Below are 13745 nucleotides of genomic sequence, written 5' to 3' on the forward strand. Positions count from 1 at the left end.
CACTTCACCTCCCTTTCATGTATGATTGCCTGACAACCAAGGAGGCCAAGGAGGCCACATATTGATGTGACCCTCGAGCTATCAACATACATCACATAAGCAAAGGGTGGCAGAAGAGTATGCCACAATTGGCAAAGCACCAGATATAACATGTATTATCCGCCTGTTGCCTTGTAAAGTGCTTTTCTCCTTAGAGAAAATGAAGTGTTTATAAAGGCTTCATTAATTAAGAAATCATAAAATGTATTTAGTAAAGTGTATCTCAATTGACCCTTCGCTAACCCCCGCTCCCCTTGGTTACTTTTGCAGCCTCGGACAACATTTTCCCAGGAAACCCAATTCCCCCCTTCTGACCCCTGGCAAAATCCCCTCACAATGATCTAAAACTGTGTTTTAATACACAATGAAATTGAATACAGACAACCCCTTGCTAATCGCAGCAATATGTTATTACAATTGCTTCACAGGAGCCTGGTAAAATGGTTGTAGTGAGGCTATCCACTGGATGGCTCTGAATGCACTGTCAGCATGCAGCCAAAGTTAGTAAACACTATTGGGGCTATCTAGTGCTCTCTCAAATTGTATCCTGATGCCGATGAGAGTTGTATTCATAACATGGTTAACTAAGCTAAATAACGTTCATTTGAAAAGAAAATAGTTATATTAACTAGCTAGCTAGCATTAACAACGTTGGGTGGTCAATAAGACAGAACTAGTTAGCTAGCTAACTGCTTGTAATATTCATATGTGTAAACATACTGAATTGTAATTGGATGCATTTTACCACCATATCATACTGTGCTATGATTGGTTAAGACCACCCAAATGGTTAGGCCATGGTCAGTTTTGATCCTGGTTGGCCATACGTGAACATGCCAGTTGTAGCTAGCGAATAAAGAGCTACGTTAAGAAATATCCTGTAGTACTGCATTTTATTATTGTGTACAAAGCGTGCAAAACAAGACACTGCTGAGCTAGCAAACGATGTAAGAAATGTAATTTTGGGTATAAAAAGTACTCCCAACAGGCGCTGCATTTCAGGGATCACAGTAGCAAGTACCCTTGGTTGACTATTCAATTATTTAGCCATTTTAACAGTTTGTCTTTGTAGGAACAGTTTTTGTAAAACCCTCAATGGCTTTCATGTAGTGGTTGGGAGTCACCTCCAAAATAATCAATACCTCAACACATTGCCCCTCCACTCACGGTGTCAGCTCTCATTTCTGGGTGTCGAGCTTCGATTCCGCTAGAAATAGACTCCTAATATTCAGGATTTTTGCAACGAAGGAAACTGTTTTACGTAGTGTACTTCGAGAAGACAAACTCTTGCATCTTTCGCAGCAAATAAAGAGTGAGCTAGCGAGGGAGAGAGAAATGGGAGGGGGAACAGCCAGGCATAGGTAAGGCCATCAGGCAGACAGTTGGAAACTTGCATCGGTAATCACAGGATGTAAAATTTGTCTCGCACAAGTAAGGGCTATCATTGAGTAGGCTGAGCTATTCTACATGCAACAGACCGAAGACCAAATACACACTAGTGTTTTTCATGGCGAAGAGAAATTGGAGCAGGCGATACAGCGAGGGAAAGAGAGGATTGGGGGAGGCAGACAGACAGAACTGTGAGCATAGGCTATATCTTGGTACTCTGTATGCAGCAATGTCTTGTCTAGCAATGCCTCGTAATTTCACCAAAAGTATATTAAACTATATATTAGGCAATCAATAAGTATGGCTAAGCTATTCTTCATGGTGCCAGTGAATTGAAGTTGAACATCGCCAAATGCATCAGTTTATTGGTGCCGGAGCGGATGGTTGCCGTCTTATCGGCTCTTAAACCATCCATGCTATTTTGTTTGTTTTTTCGTGTTGTTCGTAACTTGTTTTTTTACATAATGTTGCTGCGACTGTCTCTTATGACCGAAACCAGCTTCTGGACATCAGAACTGTGATAACTCACCTCAGAGGCTTCTAAACAGCTTCTACCCCCAAGCCGTAAGACTCATGAACAGCTAATCAAATGGCAACCCGGAAAATTTGCATTGCCCCCCCCTCCTCTACGCTGCTGCTACTCTCTGTTATTATCTATGCATAGTCATTTTATGAACTCTACCTACTTGTACGTAGTACCTCAAATGCCTCGACATTGACTCTGTACCGGTACCCCCTGCTAATGTTATTTACTGCTGCTTAAATGATTTGTTATTCTTATCTCTTACTTTTTTTTGTATTTTCACTGTATTCCACTGTATTCGGCGCATCTGACAAATACAATTTGATTAGCCCTAACTGTGCAATAAAAAGTATTGTGCCTATACCTTATTTAATGAAACCCTAGCTGACTGTTGATGTCCTAGGTCAGGGTACTCCAACCCTGTTCCTGGAGAGCTAAATTCCTGTAGGTTTTTGCTCCAACCCCAGTTGTAACTAACCAGATTCAGTTTATCAACCGGCTCATTATTGAATCAGATGCGCTAGATTAGAGTTGGAGTGAAAACCTACAGGATGGTAGCGCTACACGAACAGAGTTGGTGTCACACCCTGACCATAGTTTACTTTGTATGTTTCTATGTTTTGGTTGGTCAGGGTGTGATCTGAGTGGGCATTCTATGTTGGATGTCTTGTTTGTCTATTTCTATGTCTGGCCTGATATGGTTCTCAATCAGAGGCAGGTGTTAGTCATTGTCTCTGATTGGGAACCATATTTAGGTAGCCTGGGTTTCACTGTGTGTTTGTGGGTGATTGTTCCTGTCTCTGTGTTTGCACCAGATAGGACTGTTTAGGTTTTCGCACATTTATTGTTTTGTTAGTTATTTAATGTCTAGTTCCTTTAATAAAGAACATGAATAACCACCACGCTGCATTTTGGTCCGCTTCTCCTTCACCAGATGACAACCCTTACAGAATCACCCACCACAACAGGACCAAGCGGCGTGGTAACGGGCAACAGCAAAAGCAGCAGCAGGAGAAGGAACAGAGGCAACAGCAACAGCGAGGTCAGGATTTCGGGACATGGGAGCAGAATCTGGACTACACAACTTGGGAGGAGATAGACAGGTGGGTGGTCGACCCAGGGAGAGTGCCAGAGCCCGCCTGGGATTCGATGGAGCAGTGTGCGGAAGGTTACGGGAGAATGAGGTTGGAGAAGCAAGCACGGCGGCGCGGAAGGAAGCCCGGGAGTCAGCCCCAAAAATGTATTGGGGTGCTCACAGGGAGTATGGCGACGTCAGGTAGGAGATCTGCGTCAACTTCATGTGGTTACCGGGGGGCTAGAGAGACCGGGCAGGCACCATGTTATGCTGTGGTGCGCACGGTGTCCCCAGTGCGGGTGCATAGCCCGGTGCGTATATTCCAGCTCCGCGTATCGGCCGGGCTAGATTGAGTGTCGAGCCAAATGCCATGAAGCCGGCTCTACGCATCTGGTCCCCAGTGCGTCTCCTTGGGCCGGCTTACATGGCACCAGCCTTGCGCACGGTGTCCCCGGTTCACCTGCTTAGCCCAGTGCGGGCTATTCCACCTTGCCGCACTGGCAGAGCGACCGGGAGTATTCAACCAGGTAAGGGTGGGCAGGCTCGGTGCTCAAGAGCTCCAGTGCGCCTGCACGGTCCGGTCTACCCAGTACCACCTCCACGCACCAGCCCTCCGGTGGCAGCTCCCCGCACCAGGCTTCCTGTGCGTGTCCTCGGCCCAGTACCACCAGTGCCAGCACCACGCATCAGGCCTACAGTGCACCTCGCCTCTCCAGTGCTGCCAGGGCCTTCCTCCTCTCCTGCGCTGCCGGAGTCTTCCGCCTGTTTAGCGCTCCCAGAGCCTTCATCCTCTACAGCGCTGCTGGAGTCTCGTGCCTGTTCAGCGCAGCCAGGGCTGCCAGTCTGCATGGAGCAGCCAGAGCTGCCAGTCTGCAAGGAGCTGCCAGAGCTGCCAGTCTGCATGGAGCAGCCAGAGCTGCCAGTCTGCAAGAAGCCGCCAGGGCTGCCAGTCTGCAAGAAGCCACCAGAGCTGCCAGTTTGCATGGAGCAGCTAGAGCCGCCAGTCAGCATGGAGCAGCCAGAGCTGCCAGTCAGCATGGAGCAGCAAGAGACATCAGTCTGCCAGGATCCGCCAGTCAGCCAGACTCTTCCAGATCCGCCAGTCAGCCAGACTCTTCCAGATCCGCTAGTCAGCCAGACTCTTCCAGATCCGCTAGTCAGCCAGACTCTTCCAGATCCGCCAGTCTGCCAGACTCTTCCAGATCCGCCAGTCTGCCAGACTCTTCCAGATCCGCCAGTCAGCCAGGATCTTCCAGATCCGCCAGTCAGCCAGACTCTTCCAGATCCGCCATTCAGCCAGGATCTTCCAGATCCACCAGTCAGCCAGGATCCGCCAGTCAGCCAGACTCTTCCAGATCTGCTAGTCAGCCAGGATCTGCCAGATCCGCCAGTCAGCCAGACTCTTCCAGATCCAACAGTCAGCCAGGATCTGCCAGAACCGCCAGCCAGCCAGGATCTGCCGGAGCCTTCCTCCTCTCCTGTGCTTCCGGAGTCTCCCACCTGTCCGGCGCTGCTTCCGGAGTCTCCCGCCTGTCCGGCGCTCCCGCCTGTCGGCCCTCTGTCCCGAGCTGCCCCTCTGTGCAGAGCTACCCCTCTGTCCCGAGCTGCCCCTCTGTCCCGAGCTGCCCCTCTGTCCCGAGCTGCCCCTCAGTCCAGTGTCATTAAGTAGGCTCGCCGTGGCTTGGAGGCCACGGAAGCGGACTACTGTGAAGTGGGGGCCACGTCCAGCACCAGAGCCGCCACCGTGGACAGATGCCCACCCAGACCCTCCCCGATAGGTTCAGGTTTTGCGGCACCTTGGGGGGGGGGGGGGGGTACTGTCACACCCTGACCATAGTTTACTTTGTATGTTTCTATGTTTTGGTTGGTCAGGGTGTGATCTGAGTGGGCATTCTATGTTGGATGTCTTGTTTGTCTATTTCTATGTCTGGCCTGATAGGGTTCTCAATCAGAGGTAGGTGTTAGTCATTGTCTCTGATTGGGAACCATATTTAGTTAGCCTGGGTTTCACTGTGTGTTTGTGAGTGATTGTTCCTGTCTCTGTGTTTGCACCAGATAGGACTGTTTAGGTTTTCGCACATTTATTGTTTTGTTAGTTATTTCATGTCTTGTTCCTTTATTAAAGAACATGAATAACCACCACGCTGCATTTTGGTCCGCTTCTCCTTCACCAGAGGACAACCCTTACAGTTGGAGAGCCCTGTCCTAGGCAATAGATCGCAAAGCAGCATCCCTGCTAAACTTTTTGGAAATAGGAAGTTCACTTTCTCATCCATAAACACAGTCAAGTAAAAAAAATTATGATCACACTTCATCAATGTAAATATTATGGGGAGACATATAGATTTGGCAGCCAAGCACGAGTTATCAGTGTAACATATTATCATCTACACACGATGCCTACAATAAAACTCTACTATAGGCTTCCGTCATAAGAATCAATTCAATTATTAAGAATTACAGGGGGCAGTTTAAAAACTAAGCCTGTGTAAATCGTCCTCTGGAATAACGCACATGCTTTGATAATAATTACAAAACCAACATCTCTAGTTATAACCACCCAAATATGGCATGGTAAAGAATAGGTTTATCAGCATCATCCCATGGGATCCTTCAAGGTGGCAAGGTTGCACAATGCAGAAATACTGTATTACTGAAATATTCTAGTTCCTACGCATCACCTTCTATATTCAAACAACAGGCCTTTAATAGGCTAAGTTGATGAGCAAATGGGCACCATCATGCTCATGTCAGTCCTCTAGAACGCAAATGTAGTCTTACAAGTAGGACTTTGCAATAATCAGGTGGTGTGTATATGTGTGCGCATCTGTTTCAGCGTGTTTTGGGAGTCGACTCCAAAAATCCTGGAGTCGTGTATCGCTACTTCATGTGTTTCAAATGTGAGCATGTCCGAGGTGTTGGACTCGATGACAGTTGCTATCCGTTGGAGTGGTCTGATTGGTTGCCCACAATTCTGGGGCGGGGCTTAGTGAAGGGTCAATTGGGTCCCAGGAACAAATTATAATTGTCTGGGATCATTATCCCTTAAAGCTTTTACAGGGAAAAGCTTGCACAAGTTCGCAAGAACAGGAAACAACAAGAGATTACCTGGCAATGTGGCGCTGTGCCGGTATAGATTGTACTCCTTTGAATTGATGGAATCAGGATCCAAACTGATGCTATCAGCCTGGAGTGAAGCAGACATTTGGAGTTTGCGGTGTAGAGCTGGGATTTGGACACTAGTATTCATAGAGGCCTCAAGGGAGTGGAGATCTGAGCCGCTTCAATAATCAATATGGCTGGCCCACATTATCGTGGATCATTCTGATTTCCCCCAGAAGGCTGCAGCCAGGTAATGGCTGATTAACCTTGTGGATAGCCTGATGACATTCCCACCTCTTAGGATAGGAGCCTGAATGAAATCAAAATTACCCTTTTTGTCGTGGATCAGTTCAACTTTGGTAGAAAATAGTTCTGATAAATAGCCGCCATGTAATGACAAAGGTCCTGCGTCACAATTGAATATTTTTCTTCCCACCGGTAGAACAACAAGGACTCCTCAATGTGGACTTAGGAGAGGAAAACAAACAGAAGAATGAAATTAAAAGCTGATCTTCAGCTTTGACCTGACAGAAAGTTTACTTATTTTGAGTCATGGGATCTATTTTTCTCTCGGTTATTTCCTCCCCCAAAGTTTGTGTACATTCGCCTCCATTCCATCATGTTGGCGTGCTATTTTATATAACAGATAACACAAGGTGGCACTACGTATAATTATAAAAAAATAAAAAATAAATACAATTATATTACTCTAGTGTTAGAAAAAATGATTGATAACATTTAGAATTATTCATATTTGTTTTCTTGATTGTATTTTTTTAAATTTTGGGGCAATTATATGTCCAACATGTATGTTCTAATCATTCACGTATTAATTATACAGCTATTTATCCCTCAACTCCTATTTTGTTCTTATCCCTTACCACAGGTTAGACGCTGATAAATATCCTGTGAGATTTGAACTTGCATTAAAATTACAGACGTTGGCTGTGTCTTCTGTATTCTGCTCCGGTAAATGAATAGTGTCTGTGGCACCAAAGTGCTCCAAATCTGTTTAATATTCTATTGACATGCCCCGGAACAGGTGGAATTTGTCTTCAGCTCATGCCAAATAACACTCACTGCCATGGCGCTTGGCTGTGTGCCCAGCTATCAGTGGATGGCCAGCATTAAAATGATAAACCACAGGGTAAATACAGAGAGATGGGGAAGGAAGTTGAATAGCTAATTGGTTAATTGTATGTATGCCTACAAGACCTTTCCTCGTATGGATTTTTTAATGACGATTATTCCATCTGACCTCTCAGGATTTGTGTGTGCAGGAACCTTCATGTTCCCACTTCGCCACTTGATTGCTCTTCAACCCAGTTCTAGAACCTTATTTGTTGGATAAATACTCCACCCATAATGTGGTATTGTATTATGTTTCACATGGCATAGTAGCAGACTTGATGTAATATTAAACTGAATGGCCATAGGGCAGTTTGGGCAAATGGCAAATGGGCTGGTCTAATCTTTAGTTCAGTGGGCTGGTCTAAATTGGGGGTTTTGTTCAGAATTATCATTATTTCACCAATAATGTGCCCTCAAGTAAACATATTTCCTGGTGTGTTTGAAATGCCAGGGACCATTTCTGGTCCATGTTGAGACCCATCTCTAACCCTCTTAGCGGAAAAATGAGTGGGTAACCCACCTCTAACCAATTAACATTCCAGATCTGTACCTAGGGGAAAAACATTATCACTGTTGTTTGAAGAACCAACGCACTGGGATGTACACTACACAAACACCCATACAGACAAAAGCACACAGGACTTCACATGCTTCTATTACTTCTCATTTCGTTATCAGTCCATTAATTATTTAGCCTTTATAAATCCAGGTTAGTAGAGATAAAACCTTTTGTGCAAGTAAGCAAAGGAATACCTGGTCAAAGTAAATTCTTAATTGTGCAGAATGCCACAACAAACTTAAAGGGCCACTAATGTTTTTGAGAGGGAAACTTTGCAACTTGTTGATCCCACTCAGATAAATACTGGTGTTGTAGTGATAGCACTGCAAATTGCCTACTTTTGAAATGTCATTGTAGTTCCAACCCACACACGTTCTGGCTTCAGTCGGTTATCATAACAAACATAAAAATGGAGTGACACGCTGTGAAACCAATTAATAGAAAGCTCTCCCGGGGGAGGGGCAGGACAAACAGAGTCAGCAATATAATTCCAGGTGACTGGATAGGTTTTGCCTTTTAGATCGTAGCGAATGAGGTTAAATGGACACGGGAGACCTGATCCAACATCAGAACTCCTACAATACTCTGAGGCAGTTTGTGAAAACGGGCACAGCTGTACTCACATTGAAGTGACCTGGACCCACAAGGCCTGACTAATGGAGCTTTGCATAAAAGAGCAAGGTTTCTCAGATCTTTAACTCCCTCTGTCCTGTTCTTATTCTGTCTTTTGTGATTGCCCATTGATTATTTGCAGCTGTTGTAACGGCGTTCTTCTTTAGTTGAAAGAGAGTCGGACCGAAATGCAGCGTGTAAGTTACTCATGTTTAATGTGAAAACAAACAAACGAACTATACATGAAATAACTTAATAAATACAAAAACAACAAACGGAACGTGAAACCTATTACAGCCTGACTGGTGCACACTACACAGAGACAGGAACAATCACCAACGAAATACAAAGCGAAAACCAGGCTACCTAAATACGGTTCCCAATCAGCGACAACGAGAATCACCTGACTCTGATTGAGAACCGCCTCAGGCAGCCAACCTATTAAACACACACACACCCCTAATCAGCTACAATCCCAAACACTACAAACCCCAATACAAAAATACAATACAATAAACCCATGTCACACCCTGGTCTAACCAAATATATAACAAAAACACAAAATACAATGACCAAGGCGTGACAGAACCCCCCCCCCTAAGGTGCGGACTCCCGAACGCACCTCAAAACCATAGGGAGGGTCCGGGTGGGCGTCTGTCCATGGTGGCGGTTCCGGCTCCGGACGTGGACCCCACTTCATAAATGTCATTGTTCCTCCCCTTCGCGTCCATGGATAATCCACCCTAACCGCCGACCATGGCTGAATAGTCCTCACCCAGAACCCTACATAACAGAGGAGCAGCTCGTGACTGAGGGGCAGCTCGGGACTGAGGCAGCTCGGGACTGAGGGGCAGCTCGTGACTGAGGGGCAGCCCAGCACTGAGAGGCAGCCCAGTACTGAGAAGAAGCCCAGTACTGAGATGAAGCCCAGCCAGGCAGTTGAATCCGGCAGATCCTGGCTGACTGGCGGATCCTGGCTGACTGGCGGATCCTGGCTGACTAGCAGATCTGGCAGATCCTGGCTGACTGGAGGATCCTGGCTGACTAGCAGATCTGGCAGATCCTGGCTGACTGGCGGATCTGGAAGAGTCTGGTTGACTGGCAGATCTGGAAGAGTCTGGTTGACTGGCAGATCTGGAAGAGTCTGACTGTCTGGCGGATCTGGAAGAGTCTGGCTGACTGGCAGATCTGGAAGAGTCTGGCTGACTGGCAGATCTGGAAGAGTCTGGCTGACTGGCAGATCTGGAAGAGTCTGGTTGACTGGCAGAACTGGAAGAGTCTGGCTGACTGGCAGATCTGGAAGAGTCTGGCTGACTGGCAGATCTGGAAGAGTCTGGCTGACTGGCAGATCTGGCTGCTTCATGCTGACTGACGGCTCTGGCTGCTCCATGCTGACTATCGGCTCTGGCTGCTCCATACTGACTGTCGGCTCTGGCTGCTCCATGCTGACTGGCAGCTCTGGCTGCTCCATGCAGATTGACAGCTCTGGCGGCTCCTTGCAGACTGGCAGCTCCTTGCAGACTGGCAGCTCCTTGTAGACTGGCAGCTCCTTGCAGACTGGCAGCTCCATGCAGACTGGCAGCTCCATGCAGACTGGCAACTCCATGCAGACTGGCAACTCCATGCAGACTGGCAGCTCTTTGCAGACTGGCAGCTCTGGCTGCTCCATGCAGACTAGCTGCTCCATGCAGACTGGCAGCTCTGGCTGTAGAGGAGGAAGGCTCTAGAACCGCTGAACAGGCGGGAGACTCCGACAGCGCAGGAGAGGGAGAAAGCGCTGGCTGCGCTGAACAGGCGAGGCGCACTGAAGGTCTGATGCGTGGTGCTGGCACTGGTGGTATTTGGCCGAGGACACGCACAGGAAGCCTAGTGCGGGGAGCTGCTACTGGAGGGCCGGGGTGTGGAGGTGGTATTGGATAGACCGGACCGTGCAGGCGCACTGGAGCTCTTGAGCACCGAGCCTGCCCAACCTTACCTGGTTGAATACTCTCGGTTGCCCTGCCAGTGCTGTGAGGAGAAATAGCCCGCACTGGGCTATGTAGGCGAACCGGAGACACCGAGCGCAAGGCTGGTGCCATGTAAACCGGCCCAAGGAGACGCACTGGAGACCGGATGCGTAGAGCCGGCTTCATAGCATTTGGCTCGACGCTCAATCTAGCCCGGCCGATACGCGGAGCTGAAATATACCGCACCGGGCTATGCACCCGCACTGGGGACACAGTGCGCACCACTGCATAACACGGTGCCTGCCCAGTCTCTCTAGCCCCCCGGTAAGCACAGGGAGATTGCGCAGGTCTCCTACCTGACGCAGCCATACTCCCTGATAGCCCCCCCCCCAAGATATTTTTGGGGCTGCTTTTCGGGTTTCGCTCTGCGCCGCCGTGACTTTCTTTTCAACTCCATTCTTCTATAGCCCTCTTCGCACTGCTCCAGTGAATCCCAGGCGGGCACCGGCACTCTCTCTGGGTCGGCCGCCCACCAGTCTATTTCTTCCCACGTCGTTATATCCATACTGTATTCCATTGTGGGCTGCTCCTGTTTCCATCCACGTCGCCGTGCTGCCTCCTCATACCAGCGCCTCTCCGCTTCAGCCGCTTCTAATTCCTCCTTAGGGCAGCGATATTCACCAGGCTGAGCCCAGGGTCCTTTTCCTTCCAGCACGTCTTCCCATGTCCATTCTCCGAATAATTCCTCCTCCCTTTGATTCTCCAGCTGTCGTTGCCTGTTAACACACTGCTCGGTCCGAGTGTGGTGGGTGATTCTGTAACGGCGTTCTTCTTTAGTTGAAAGAGAGTCGGACCGAAATGCAGCGTGTAAGTCACTCATGTTTAATGTGAAAACAAACAAACGAACTATACATGAAATAACTTAATGAATACAAAAACAACAAACGGAACGTGAAACCTATTACAGCCTGACTGGTGCACACTACACAGAGACAGGAACAATCACCCACGAAATACAAAGCGAAAACCAGGCTACCTAAATACGGTTCCCAATCAGCGACAACGAGAATCACCTGACTCTGATTGAGAACCGCCTCAGGCAGCCAACCTATTAAACACACACACACCCCTAATCAGCTACAATCCCAAACACTACAAACCCCAATACAAAAATACAATACAATAAACCCATGTCACACCCTGGTCTAACCAAATATATAACGAAAACACAAAATACAATGACCAAGGCGTGACAGCTGAATCTACCTCTCTCTTTCTCTCTGGCACACACAGACACACATTCACACACCACATCCGTATAGCTATCCTGATCTTCTTCCAAGTGAAAAGGGAAATGGTATTTTTTTATGCATACGGATGTAGATGTACAGCTCACAAATTAAAAAGAAAGAAGATGGTCATGTTAGTGACAGATAGTTAGTTGGCAAAAGTTGACGTACTTACTGTATGCTGAATTCTACAGTGACATTAATGGCAAGCATTTCAGTAAGGATGCCAACTGGACACCATTGGGTCAGTCTCTGTCTTGTGGTCAAGCCAGACCATCTGCAATTAGATACAATACCAGTACAGTCCTCAAGTGAGGGCCCTTCGAGAGTAAGGCTGAGAAACTCTCTAGTTAGTTATTGACTTAAAGAGACTTCTTTGAGGCCAAAGTTTTATCGAGAGCTTATAAGCTAATACATGCTTTATTCTCCACTATTCTGAGATCTTTATAAAACTTTGGCCTTAAAGAAGTCTCTTTAAGTCAATAACTAACTAGAGAGTTTTTCAGCCTTACTCTCCATTAACACATGTATCATCCAATTCAGCAACACATACATTAACCTCTTGAAACTCCCCATCCCGGATCCGGGATTGTGACTAAGCCTCAGGCTCATTAGCATAACGCAACGTTAACGATTTCTGAAAATCGCAAATAAAATTAAAATAATGCGTTTGCTCTGAAGCTTAGCCTTTTCTTAACAACACTGTCATCTCAGATTTTCAAAATATGCTTTTGAACCATAGAAATTGACTAATTTGTGTAAGAGTATGCAAAGCTAGCATAGCATTTTGTGTAGCATGTAGCACGCAACATTTTCACAAAAGCCAGATAACCAAATAAATAAAATAATTTACCTTTGAAGAGCTTCTGATGTTTTCAATGAGGAGACTCCCAGCCACATACCAGATGCGCAGTGTTTCCTGAAAGCGTCTGTGTGTAGGAGAAATCGTTCCGTTTTCTACATTGCGCCTGGCTACCGAAACGAACCGAAAATGCAGTCACCTACAATGTGAAACTTTTTCCGGATTAACTACATAATATCGACCGAAACATGGCAAACGTTGTTTGGAATCAATCCTCAAGGTGTTTTTTCACATATCTCTTCATTGACATGCAGTTCGTGGAAGCTTGCTTCTCTCTCTGTGCCCCATGGAAAAATACTGGCAGGTGACTTTTGCGCACCAATTTCGGCGCAGGACACCGGGCGGACACGTGGTAAATGTGGTCTCTTATGGTCAATCTTCCAATGATCTGCCTACAAATACGTCACAATGCTGCAGACACCTTGGGGAAACGACAGAAAGGGCAGACTCATTCCTCTTGCGTTCACAGCCATATAAGGAGATCATGAAAGACAGAGCCTCAAAAATCCTTGTCATTTCCTGGATGCCAAGTCATCTTGGTTTTGCCTGAAGCTCACGTTAAAGGGCACGCACAGAGAAGATATTTGTATTTCTGGACACGTCAGAGTGTTTTCTTTCGAACAGTAGCAATTATATGCATAGTCGAGCATCTTTTTGTGACAAAATATCTTGTTTAAAACGGGAACGTTTTTCTTCCAAAAATGAAATAGCGCCACCATAGGTGTAAGAGGTTAATAAGCACTTTATGACTGACATGATCACATGTGGTTAGAGCGTTGGGCCAGTAACCGAAAGGTTGTTAGATCGAATCCCTGAGCTGACAAGGTAAACATCTGTTGTTCTTCCCCTAAACAAGGCCCCTAAACTGTTCCTAGGCCATCATTGTAAATAATAATTGGTTATTAACTGACTTGCCTGGTTAAATAAAGTTTAAATAAAAAATAAATAAAAATGGCCTCCAATTCGGAAGTACTTTTTTTCATTTCTACCCACACTACCTGCATGTCTTTTCACCACAGAAAAATGAGGATATGTCCCAAATGGCACCCTATTCACTTTATAGTGCAATTTTCTTTTTACCTGAGCCCTATTAAAAGTAGTGCACTATAAAGTGAATAGTGTGCCATTTGTGACATAAGCTAAGTCGCGATTAGAAGACAGAAGCCATGGTGAAACAAAAGCTTGTAAAATAAAACAAAGTGGCCATCATTGTGCCTA

The sequence above is a fragment of the Oncorhynchus masou genome, chromosome 3 (assembly GCF_036934945.1).
Source record: "Oncorhynchus masou masou isolate Uvic2021 chromosome 3, UVic_Omas_1.1, whole genome shotgun sequence".
In the NCBI taxonomy this organism is placed as follows: Eukaryota; Metazoa; Chordata; class Actinopteri; order Salmoniformes; family Salmonidae; genus Oncorhynchus; species Oncorhynchus masou.